The sequence below is a fragment of the Spodoptera frugiperda genome, chromosome 1 (genome assembly GCF_023101765.2).
Source record: "Spodoptera frugiperda isolate SF20-4 chromosome 1, AGI-APGP_CSIRO_Sfru_2.0, whole genome shotgun sequence".
In the NCBI taxonomy this organism is placed as follows: domain Eukaryota; kingdom Metazoa; phylum Arthropoda; class Insecta; order Lepidoptera; family Noctuidae; genus Spodoptera; species Spodoptera frugiperda.
Window position 1 is genome coordinate 125,995 of NC_064212.1, and position 13,510 is coordinate 139,504.

The window sequence follows — 13,510 nt, forward strand, 5'->3', positions numbered from 1 at the left end:
GCTGAGACCTCAATACCTTCTCATATCTTTCAAGTTTAGTGATTGCGTTACAATTAGAAAGTCACTACAGCAGCACAGAACTCATGACACCACTGGTGTATAATAGATGCGGATTGTAAGTGAACACATTACGTTCGAAGTAAATCAGGCATAAGGGCAAGTTTAAATGGATTCTGGTATACATTTGTTATTTACAAAGTTGTCACGACGGTAGCAGTGAGAGTGCACAGCTCGGCTCGGACAAAATGAAGCAATCTGCCGGAGTGTCGCGGAGTCAGCTCCTGCAGCTTAATGTGCAGCCGTAACAAGTCGCCGGGAGTAGAGTGCAGGCTGCAGCCGCTGCACCGGTGCTTTATGCATGACATTTGTAACTCTTACTAAGTATAGTAGACGGTAAAGATAGCTACTATTGCGACCCTTACTGCAAGGAGACCATCTCCCGGAAAGTAAACTCTGTAGTTATATTATAACGAAACTTCCAAGGTTCTTATAAATCCTAGTCGATGTTTTAAAACAACGATCCAACAAATTCAACATTTTTCATATACTCGTAGTAATCAATTCGCATTGATGAACTTCCAAATAAAGGGAGTTCAATAAAGATAAAAATATATTGAGAAAAGTTAGTCTCGATGATTGATGACGTCACAGCAGAATGACACCCGCCGAGAGCAGATATTAAAGGGGACTCGGCGAAGAGACGCGGAGTAATGCGAATCAAATCAATTCACACAGTCGTGACGTTTCATACAGATTCCTGAGGAACAAGTGAGTAATTGAACGTGAGTGACAGCGCGGTACCTTGGTACCGGCCGCGGTAGGTCCGTGGGGGAACTATTGACGAATATTGCTAGATCTGCTAGCAGTTGGACTGTGTGCCGTGTATAGTCTGGGATATGCAGATAAATTATTTTGAACAATCAGTGTCACATGTATAATTATGATGAACAAATAAGCAATTAATGTGTTGTCATGTGATACTCATCGGGTCCACATAATACAATACATGTTCACTTCCATTCCTAACATTTTCAGTTTTGTAGATCGAACAATCTTATCATAGATAGGTACGATTGATGACAACGGAAAGGAATCGGAACGAATACGTTCTGTCAAATTAAGTACACAGTGTACACAGATAGACGCTCAGCGTCGAAAAGAAGAGAAACGCTAATGAATGGCACACCGCGCTGGTAACGGTTTGATCCTCTAAACGGAATGGTAGATCAGATCACGGAGGCGGCGCGTGGCGGGTGAATGGCCGCTCGCCGCGCGGTACATCGCGTTTGTTGCTTTGTATTAAAACTGATGGGAATTTATCTCAACATCCCGTTTTAAAGGAGCAAAGTGACGTTATCAAAAACCAATATCGTAGCGAGGGGCGCCGGCGAACGAGAAAAATATTTTCGTCATCATTTATCGTCAACACGGGAGTATTCGCGAGCTCCTTTGATACCGACGTCTGTCGCCTCTCTCAAATACCATTCACAAAGAAAGGTAATTTCTGTGGAACTGTTCGGAGTGTATTAAAATCTTTTATGGAAATGAGCACTCAGTTTTTATGTTTCGGCTTTAATTCGACATGTAAAATATTATTTTCTTTACTTATTTTTCGTAATAGGCACTAAACTTATTTCTCTCTACCAGGTAGCTCTCTACTCATCTGTTATGTAGGCATTTAGAAATATAATATTTTTTGAAATGAAGTTAATGTACAAGAAATTGAAGAAAACGATAGAAAAGAAAAATCTGTCGACGTCGAAATAACCAAATACTACATTAATTAAATCTGCACGAAGTTTGAAATACTGACTTAGTTAAATAAAAAGCGATGCAAACTGACGTCGTAATATAGCACACATAGTACCTATATGTATAAAGGAAGCGTCGGCGGGTCACTGTGACGTCATCATTTTTAGGAAATCATCATCAGTCCCTTCGGCCCCCGTTAATGTGGAAACGATGAATTAAATTCGTTTTACGAGAGGGACTGGTTTACGGCCGCCGATGTCGCTGACGAGGCTCCAATACTTCCATCGTGATACGCTTTTATTTCGCCCTCTGCCTCGAGCTTATTATGAAAATCATCTTATTTATAGATGCCCTGGTAAACACTCACCTACATTTGCATTTTCCTAAATATTCCGACATCAGAGAGAACTCGTTTCAAAACGTTGTAGGTTCCATTTATCTTGGCGTCGTGAATGAATCTATTGAAATCCGTGTCGTGGCACACAATGCGCAAATGATTACCGCACCAAATAAATTAGTTTCGCCTTGGTGTATTCGCAATTGCGGATAAAAATCCCCGCCGTCCGCGGATGATGGATGATCCGGCCCGCGCGGCTCCACGCGGCGCCGCGCACACACACAGCTGCACGAGCTGAGCGCTGTAGCTGCTAATACTTTAGAAGTTATATCAATTGTATGGACTGTGGATAATTTAGTTGTTATTTAGATCCAGTCTCTACATATTCTCATAACATGGGTAGAGTTGGTAATATTGTTTTTGGTTTAATTGTTACCGACTTCATTAGTACGTACAAAGTGGATTACAAGACCGAGTATCGCGACTGGGGGGGGAGCCTGCAGCTCAACGACTGCTCTGCGAAAATATAATAATAGTGCGTCTTATCATTAGACGACGTTGTTTTTATGGGGAGGAAGTAACGTATGATATTGTTCGGAAGCGAGTAGACACAGTCGTAAAACTGGGCGAGATAAAACGATCCAATATTGGTCAAAATCGGAGCCAAAATAAATAGAGGAGACGATTGTCTCGGGGAGCGAGTGGCCGACCCGGCGCTGGAAGGTTCAGATTAACGTCTGCAATAATAAAGGAAGAGCTCGGACGCTGAGCCAGAACATTTGGAAATGTGGATGTTACGATCGCAAACATTTTCTTTTGAACCCGATTTACTTGCAAGAATGACATATAACGGCGGACACTCGTGTTTACTCGCGACGATCTCCTCTCACTTTGACCATTACGTTTCCACACAAATGCTCCGCAACGAGCCGTAATGGCTTCACTTCGATGGCGCGCTAAATGTCTATCGTTATTACATTTGAGAGGATCCGAGAATAAAAGTACGAGCGGCAGTAACGTCGGCGCGGACACGACACTTGTTTCAGGGCGCGGCGCGCGGTGCGAGGCGACAAGTCGCGCGGGACACGGATACTTTAAATTGTTCGCAAGTTGCAGCTCGCAGCGCCGGCCGCGCCGCGCCGTGCTGTGGAAGTTTGCACCGCACGGCTTCAAACTCTGTGCCCGCAAGGTCATCTGCAAGATTAAGCGTGCTCGTAAATCTCGTGGTAAAAGTTTAGCACCCCGCGGAGTATCTATAGCCCACCGGCTTATTTATACGTCGCGCCAACAAAAGCTTTTGTCTCTGAACTTATCGGGAGGTTGAAAGAAAAGAGATTCATTACGGGGCTAATAACGGCCAAAATTAAACGTGCACATAACAGAGCGGAACAACAAACGGCGAAATATTAATCACATAAAACTTTGCCAAAGCCTCGGAGTCTCACACAGTAGTACCAGCACGCTGGGGGTCGCTCCGTGCCATGTGTGTACTGTACTGGCTGTACAGATACACACACGAGTGGTGGGAGTGTGTCGGGACGAGCTCCACGGCTCCAGCGTGTAATATATCTGTCACGCACAACACGGAGCGTGCAGGCAGCGAAACGATTACAGCCAATAATAATTCGTTTTTACACAAAAACGTTTCCTTTTACATCAAAGGCTGCCGTCGTAAATACTCAACAGCTTATTCACGGAGCGCTTGATGTGTATGTTAAATGGTGCGTCGCGACGTTGTTCGCAACACTTCGCTGAATTGATTACTGTGATCTTGGATCTCCAAAACACGTACGTGAACATTCGCAGCGACAACTCTCGGCCTCTCTGTCAAGTGAACAATTTAACACTTCATTTTCGATTTTTAGAATTAGTTTCCGACGGCACAAATACTCGAAGATCCTCAAAGGAGTTCCCAATTATGTTTCAATCTGTCGCAGTTCTCTTGTTAGCGTGGAAATTGGCTACAATGCCAAACGAGCTGTACAGATTCGCTTTAATCCGGACGATCGTTAGGATATGCACTCAAGGATGGAGTGGCCGCCCTGAGTGACCATCTATCAAAGTAAGCCTCGTTAACTTAGAGAGTGCTCAGTTTTAATCGCACTCACTTCTGTTTCTGAAAATCGGTAAATCGAGATGACAAATGTGTGGAGAGAGGAGGCTGATGGTTTTTCTAAAGCGGAGGCCGAGGCCGCGGGGACTCTGTGATTTATATTCAATGCGCGCGCCGCCGGGCATATTGTCTTGTATCGTATTTATGATGAGAACTTAACATGCTTTTCATAATATAACGTTAAAACTTAAAATTAGGTTAGTTACAGACCTGCCCGGAGAGTTCCACTTCGTTTAACAATACGAACGTTATTGAACCCTTTGTCACCAAATCTGCCAAATTACTGGAATAAAGCACAATATAGGTTGATGTGTGACAGCAGCAGTGCCGGAATTTCAATCTCGACAATCCGAGGGAGCGGATGTAGGCAGCGGCCACAAAGAGAGGCTCGGCAGAGGCTTATGTGTCCCGGACATCGTCCGTCACGCGGCTGCGGGGAGCATACATCATTCATGTCACGATACCAATTTATCGAATAATCGAAAAAGGAAATTAAGGTTACATAAATGGCTGCCGTTTCCCATCAGCTGCTCTCTCTCGACGCATCTCGCGCATGCCTCAGACGTAACATACGATTTCTTATGTCATAACACGTGATAATAATTTAATTTATTCTCTCAGTATCATTTAATTGAAGTGTACAGAGTCTCAGTACCAATTAGCACAGCTCTCGCATTGGGTGTTTCGTTGAATATATTCAAGAAGTGACGAGCTCGATCTGATTTATTCTGTTCTGTTTATGCCTTACACGGCACGATGTCATCGACTGGCTGATGTTTAACTAGGGCCATGATATCGAGATGTAATTGGGAGCAAACATTACACCGCGCAGTATTTGTGAGCTCGCCACCAGCTCGCTATAGTGTACAGCTAGCGGACGATGCCTGAACCAATACCAATTATACCAAGTGTGATGTACTCGAGATAAATGTATACATTCATAATGTAACAAGCGTTGTATGCGCTGCATTAGTTTCCAGTCGAGTGTGCTATCTACTCTATCACTATACACAGGATATATGTATGTTCAGATACATTCATTCATTTTAAATTGTTGGTCTAATACATAATACCTATCGTGAAGCAATATGTTCATTGCTCAATACTGTGTAAATACCTGTGTCAAGGCTCGCTTGATTTTTAGGTTCCGTGAAAAATGTCGGCCATTAACGAACAGTTCGGAGGGACCATTAATTTGTGAATACGCAAAAACAAAAGCAGTCTCGACCTAAAATTACAAGAACACTCATTCATTGCTCGGCAGAATTTCAGCTCGGAATGTGAGCCACCAGCCGCCTGCCGCCGCCAGCCTAGGCGGGGTGAGGAATGCCGCGGCCTGACGAAATTATTCGCAGTAACTCCACTTTAAAACGTAGTCATGTAGTCAGTCATTAGCGAGCCTAGATTGCTGAGGTATGAGTACTGAGATAAAGTGCCTAGTATTAAGTAATTTGTAATGAAGTACTACGGATTTGAGATAAAGCAATTAGTTACAAAAAGGAGGTTTCAATTTCATGAAATTTTAGATTAGCTATTATATTTTTAGAATCAGCCAACACCTGCTTAACTAAGACAGACTGGTTGGCAACAAACTGTTTACTGATCAATAACTTTTATAACTTGACGGCAGCTGATGAATTGATCAAAAACCCGTTAGTATTTAGCTGACGAGGTTTTATGAGTAGGGATACTGCACATTGTACATGGATGAACTAGTGATCCAGGTACAGCACAACTTGTAGTAGCTAATATTATTATCTAATTGACACAGAGTTGATGCAGTAGATGCCGCCCACTAGTACCGCAACAACAGTGTGTGTATGCAACGAGTGCACGGTGCACGGTGCACCGCTCATTATCGACTGAACGCGAACATTTTCGTCAATGTAATATCGTTCGTAATAGAATTAATGAAACGAGGACTAATGGGCGTTTGGTTCCCGGCGGCGGCGCGAGGTGGCGCTGCGGGCGATGCGGCCCGCAGTCGCACTTATTTGCATATTAATCTATTACTCGCTCAAAGTTTCACTCTCAGGGATTTGAAAGCGATCCGGCCTCGTTCAAGTTTTGCTCCTATTCATTGTATCTCGGAACATTTTCTCATTTTTACTTAAATTTACTTAATGGATTAACAAAGGAAACGTTTTTAAGTTGCTTTTGTTTGCTGGTGTAAATTATATCCAAGCTACAGGATGCCCCGCGGCGCTGCCCGCGGGTACCCGACAATTATTGTGACAAAGCGTCGTGCGAGTGTGCGCGAGTAGGTCGGTAGTCGCGTACTTAAAGTTACCACTAAATACAAAACTTTGGAAATATTGTTCAGTGTCCGGCCGGCGGCTGGCGGCTCCTAATGCTGCGGGTCCATTATATCATATCTGTGGCCTCCTCATGGAGGGCTAACGATTTAAGTTGAGTCTAAAAGCTTGATAAATGACTTCCTTTCAAGGAGACGCCTGAAATTATACGTTGTATACATAATGCGGTGAGCGGACTGAGATATTTAATACTTAATGTGTGTTTGGAAGGTTAAATTGAAGACGTCGCGGGCGCGGGTACCCTCACCCACAGGGGAAGGGAAGGACCAGCTTACGAGGGCACAGGCCGGCGTAGCCTATAGGTATAGTACTTATATACACTGGCGAGTTAATTAATTTGAGGTTGTCTAGGTTTTTCAGGTACCTTTATTAAACCGGTTTGTATTGTTGCATATTAGGTATTATGTAAGTATTTATAGCTAAAAGAAGTTACTCTGATACATGTTACTGAAGTCACAAAGCCGGCTTGTGTGTTGTCTATACAACAACAAGGACATCGTTACACTACATACTATGTGGAACTTGTTAACGACCGTATTCTATTATTTATGTAGTTCATAAGTCGGTTGTATCTTACGAACCGAAAGTTTTCATATAATATTGTAATACAAGAAAACTATTTCGGTGTAGATACAATACAGGCACGAGTGTAACACAGTAGAGCACAATTAATAATGAACACAAATAAACAGTATCGCTGGTGCTGTGTCACGTGGTCGCGAGTATTTAACAAATTCCCGCAACTGTGTGCGCAATGTATAAAGTAAAACAGTTAAAAATGCTTGGAATGGAACGCGCGCTGGCGCCGGCGGCTGCAGCGTCAGACCAAATAAACATTTGTGTGCTACTCGTACGGACAGTTCTGTAGGGTCTAGTATTCGAGGCTATTATATTAATTTACAATTAACTTCAGTTGTCGCTATAACAGAAAAAGAAAACAAGAAACTACCGTATAAAATTGTACTATCTTTCGATGCTACGCCGCTACGAGTGCTAAGCCGCTACAAGTGCTACGTTGCTACGAGAGCTACGCCGCTACGTTGCTACGAGAGCTACGCCGCTACGTCTGTTACGCTACTAAGCGTACTACGGAATGCTTTGTAATTGATTAGAACTCGTGCTTGACCGGACATAATCTATGAAGCATTAATAGATATTAGTAATTTGGCATTTTGAACAATACGTCATCAATAGTTATGAAAGTAAAGACCAAAATGTTCGGTCAACATAAGATTAAATTATGAAAATGGATACGCGGATTAAAGTAAATATATAACAATTACGTACTTACCCTGTGAATATAATGGAAATGAAATCTTGGTAACCTAAACCTTAAAATATTTCACATTAAATACTTTTAAATCTTTTAAACTTACTCAACACTATCTCATAAACTACAACCACTAACTGAATCCAACACATAATATCACTACATTAAGCTACTTAGATTATAAATGTGTAGCGCCAAGACTACACGCTGAATAGACAGCCCACTAGTGAATAAGAAAATATATCCTGAAACATATAGTATTTGTATAGCAGCAGCTATATCGTGGATGACGAGCGCTGCTTGAGTTTCCTCGACACGTATAATGTATATTCTCGCGATGAAACTTATATACTTACTTAGTGTACTTATGTTCCTGACCGAGTTTGTTTCTCAATTTAGTAGAAAGCCGTCGCGGAATGTTTTATTTCGCTTTACTTTGGGATGTGATCACCAAGAGAGCCGCGTGTACTCGCTATTCCTTCGCTTTGAGATGTGTCTCGTGTGAGCAGGCTACATGTGAGCTGCTGCCACTTCGAGAATACTGTTTTGATGTAAATCGGTATCGGTTTAGCTCCGCGCCGCGCGCTGCCGAGTTTCAACGAGACACATTTCAGCGAATGTTCCCGCAGACAATTATTTTAAAAGTAATTTTGTTTAATTGTATGTATCACTTGAAGCGAAAGTTTTGATCACAAAGAAAGTTATAAAATACGAACGATTGAGCAATCAATAGATAATCAAATATCAAAATCAAATAATAAGAAGGAATCGGACCGGAGTCTACAAGTATGTGATCTATATACCTACGTAGTAGTGAGGGCTACTATGTATATATATATACTATATATGTAGTAGTGAGGAGCGTTGTATGTGAGTGAAGCTACCGTCACGTCACGTCGTCGTTTAATTTTACGCTGTCACAAACTGTGAATACTTTCCATTAACATGCTTTACATTTTAATTCCAAGCTGTACGAAATTACAATATTGGAAAATTCAAGTATTTTATGCAAGTTATAATTACAGTGGCACGGCGCGGCGTGAGGCTCGTTTGAAATTCAAAGTTAATTAGCAACTATACGGTAATGGTTGTTTTAAATAAAACTGACATCTGCCATCACGGCTGCCACACAGGGAGATTGGATTAAAGCTCTGCTTACCACGTGTTATTGTTACTACCGACATTACAATATCAGCCAGTGTGGTGCTATGAGGCATTGCCAGCGAGATTGACATTGATTCTGTGCAAACAATGCTTAGCTGTGCGGTACGTATGTATCGGGAATAAATACCACGCACGGAAATACTTCGGAAGCAGTCGATAACATTAAATGGTATCGTTGAAATGTAGTTAAATGATAAGCAGTATAACTATGTAACAACTACTTGCAGACATATTAGACGCGTATCTATCGGCATATAGTATGATGTAATTACATATGTTGGATATAAGGGACCGATACTATCGCGTAATTCATTAAGTAATTAAAGCCGTGAGAGGCGACAGCTCGCGACACACACACACACACACACACACACACACACACAACACAGATTACTGCAAAGGATTCACTCACTATTTAATTAGGCTATAGTTTATAGCTGAGTGATGAGTTTATAGGCAAGATAATTAAAAGGAAAAGTTTATAAAGTAACGCAAGTATGAGTGCAACTGAAGCCGCGATGCACTCATTAGTTAAGTTCCCTCGAGTTCGGCCCGCGGCGGCAGGTACTCACAAACTCACACGAAGTACAGTAAAGTAAAATTGTGTGAAGTTATGAAATAGTTGGTTCGCGGCACATAATGCGGAGGATGCTATAAATCTCTCGCTTTGTTCTCCGCGCGGCGGCGGCTGATATGTATTGCTACTGCTACTGCTACTGGTACTGGTACCGTATCGCTGTCGATGGCCGCAGTCTTTAGCCCTGCCTCGTATATTACAGCGTGGAGTCATCCCCGCCGTGAGTAATTAATTCTTAGCTGACATTTTATGAGTTACTCGCTCCACGTGCACTTTGCTACAAACTAGGTAATTTGTTAAACAGGTTCTAATTTTAAAAGGTTTGATAAATTTCGTGTTCCTATATAGAGTTAGAGCTTTTATTAGCACGAAATGATAAAAATAACCATTTCAAGATAGTAAAATAGTAGTTAGTCGTTATATCGATTCCGAGCTGTATATTTTTAACCATGTTTTGTCATGTTTATGCAACCAAAGCGATTTTAAGAATCGTTTTACATTTAGTACAAGTATTTACATTACATTATCAGTCAAGCCACACTACACGACATGTTCTGTACCACAGCACGAAGTTGTAGGAACACCGATCTCCGGCGACGTGGCGGTGGAGGCCCGTACAATATCTCTGATGGACATTACCAACGTGGAGTTACTGCAATCAGCCAGCATTGAGCGATGGCCGCACCAGGCCGCAGCCCGGCTTGTGGCTTGAATCTCTAATAGCCAAACTCGTTACGTGGAGGCGGCAAATTGGCCTTTTTGTGTCGTTCCTCTTTATTGGCACCGTTTGACAGCGCCTTCTCATTTGTTAGCTCCGTTAGAACTAGCTCGGACATCGTACACCGAGGCAACTTGCGGTGACTCATTCGAATGTGAAATTCACCCAGAGCGTGTGAATAATTTATTAACCTAAACTACATTTTAGTAATATTAGTGTACAGTGTAAAAATGCCTGTTCGTAAATTGTTTTACTTCGTTCCCAACATTTGGTGATAATATCCTCGCTCACGTACAAGCGACTAGTTAATTTCCTACGTCCTAATAAATATTTACTTAGTGTGTGTATAAACATGTAACGTCATGTGTGGGGACATTTTGTAACATAAACGGAATATGTTTGTTATTCCCAGCTGATATAGACAATATGTGTACATATGTATATATAGGTAGATAATATACATTGCGACTGTGTCACTCACAACGTTTATGTATTAAACTTATGTCTAGTAAGACCTTTATGTTTTCCCCTACTTAGTGACCGAACATAATATCTTATGGTTGTTAATTGGGAATCGAAGTTAGTCATATAATATTCCATAATTTCAAAAAGTAGCAGTCGATTCCAGTTACTTCGACACAGATGCGAGGTAAATATGATACGAGTTCCAAAGCGCAGAGTGAATAGCGTGCCCCGAGAATATTCCCAAATCTTAATCAAGCTCTAATCTCTTGGAAAAAGGTATGTGGAGGCCATGGAGAGAAATCTCGGAGCGATCTCATATCGAATAGAAAAGTATTGGAGGCGGGCAACAATTGGGGGTTACCTGGACTCTGAATATATTTTATATGAACCCGGACCCTTTCCTTTTTCAATGATACGTCGGGGAATATTTTGACAAACTAATATTAGCGGAGATTACCTCGACGGATAGTTATGCAAACATCGGATGATGGGGGAGCGGACCCCGCTATGGGAGGGGGGGGGGGGCAGATTGTATGCAGCGTCTATTATGTGGTATGTTCGTGATTATATTCTCTATTATTAGTATTTCTATATCCCGAGCTATTCACGAGAAATACTTCAGAAAGTTGTCTATAAGCGGGTAAAGTTTCCCCTGACTAATTATACTTGAGATGTTACTCATTAATTATACTTATTTCATTTAGAGAGATGGAATCGCTTATTACGTGCCTCATTAACTTTACTTACAATGGAAATTATTCTTCAAATAAAATAAAATGTGTAACAACACAAATATTCAAAATCCCGATATTTCAGAAATGGTCAGAAGCATTGTGTTTGAGTGAGGGCTCACCAGTTCACCACACACCGGCCGCGCGACCATTAATCGAGCCCCGCGCTCCATCCATCAAACTTTTACTGACGCTGCCTGTACTCTTTGTTGTTTTATTGCTATACACACACATATACATATACATGTACCCGGTACACAAGTGTAGGTACCTATACGTACACAATGGAAGCTAACAACACGCTCCAATGTATGTTATTTTTATCGAAACCTTATCTCACTGTAACCTGATTTGTGGTTGACTGATTTACCATCCAGCTCGCTGATACGATATTTTTATAATGTTGTGTGTGCGTACACATTACCGACCGTAGGTACCGATTGATTTAACACGCCAATAATTTGCGCTAACAACGATGATTGCATGTATTCCCCCAGGACAGGTGATTCGTGCGCACTACCCAGCGGAGCTTCACATTGCGGAAATATTACACCGCGGTAATATTATAATAGTGCAACAAAAATATGAAAATGAGGCACAAGATCAACACAAAGTGTTCGTATCGGTCATTTACAGATGTGTAGCGAGCTTGTGAGACTTAAGTTTGAGTCGCTACGTCTGATCTGATCACAAATACAAATCCGAAGACAAAGCATAAGTTCACACACTTTGAGAGTTGTGTACTAGTAACAGGAGCCGGTCTAGTTCGTGCGATCTCTTTGTAAAATAATAACTACCGTCTTAGCAGCTTAGAATACAGTAGCCTTACGGTCTCACAGTTGATGTAAGCTGGCTATTGTGTGTCTCGGCAGAAACTAATTCGGATTGTCTCGGCGAAACGTGTTCCCAGCGTGTTCACGGCGTGTTCCCGGCGTGTTCCCAGCGTGGAGGCAGAGCGAAGTGATTTAGTTTCTTCTTGAGAAGCAATTAGTGATCGTGTCGGGGCGGACCGGGCCGCCATGCCGGCGTGCCGGCGTGTTTCATTGTGAATTGTAAATGTGTCGCTTTGTTTGCACACTGTACACAATAAACGGTCACCTCTCTCAGTTGTCATTATTCCAATGGTGTAGACTTCGGCTAAATGTTTAGCAAATAGATAAAATTAAGTAATTTTATTTCCCAATTCATAATATATGTTTTCCTTTTCCAGATAAATGCAGACATGCACCGCACCACGCTTGTGCTCCCTGATGGGGTGAGTGGGAATCATACAAACAACTACAGTTTCATTATAGTAGAACACGGCCACTGACTAACTAAGCAATACAAGAGTTGACCTAACGCTGGCTAGCACTAACATGAAACAGTGACCAGAAACTAGCTGCTAGAACAAGTTAGTATTCTGGTAGTCTACGATTTTTCTTTTATTTTATGATTAACGTAGAGAAACATTCAGCTCATTCACTCACAATACAGAAGGAACATAATTCCTCCTCGGACGGCTGCGGGCGTGCAGTGTGGCGCACCGACACGTACTGCTTTCTTGTATTCCTTTATTCCAGGGCTATTCATTTACCTAGCGCCTTATCTGCTCGAGTAATCCTTTAAGCTCGCTCTATAAAACCTAACTGTTTAATTCCATTACCACACAGCGAGCCGATCCTATGAATTTTCATTAGAACTTATTTTGCCATTACTGTGTCTGGGGGCTTCGTTTAATTCATTAACGTCTTTTAGTTAATTCCCTCCTATACATATATACCTTATATAAACAAAAGTTGATCCAGACTGTGGTCGCCGACGACAACTAATTTATTTTGTAAATAAACACCGAAACCTACTCAGTGGTCAGTCTCTTTGTATATCCAGACAATATAGTATGTAGCACCCTTGTACATATTAGCTCGATGTTTGTCCAGTACAGCCGATGTAAAGCCCCGCCCCAAGCTTCCATTACACTCGCTGATCCAGCACACCACGTCTGCACGTAAATTCTCATTTTCTTTTCAAACATTTGTTGGAGCGTTTAATTTATTAAAATGTCCATTTAGTCCGCGATCCGATCGGA

General features: G+C 41.9%; 1 protein-coding gene across 2 annotated transcripts in view; it reads left to right on the forward strand.

Moving 5' to 3' along the window:
- LOC118273142 (neuroligin-4, X-linked) overlaps nucleotides 1-13,510 on the forward strand; it is a 53,579-nt gene that overhangs the window by 15,632 nt on the left and 24,437 nt on the right. For both annotated transcript variants that reach the window (XM_035589948.2, XM_035589949.2), the window contains exon 2: nucleotides 12,653-12,697. The gene's annotated coding sequence lies outside the window, so the exon portion shown is untranslated. The remainder of the gene's footprint in view (nucleotides 1-12,652; nucleotides 12,698-13,510) is intronic.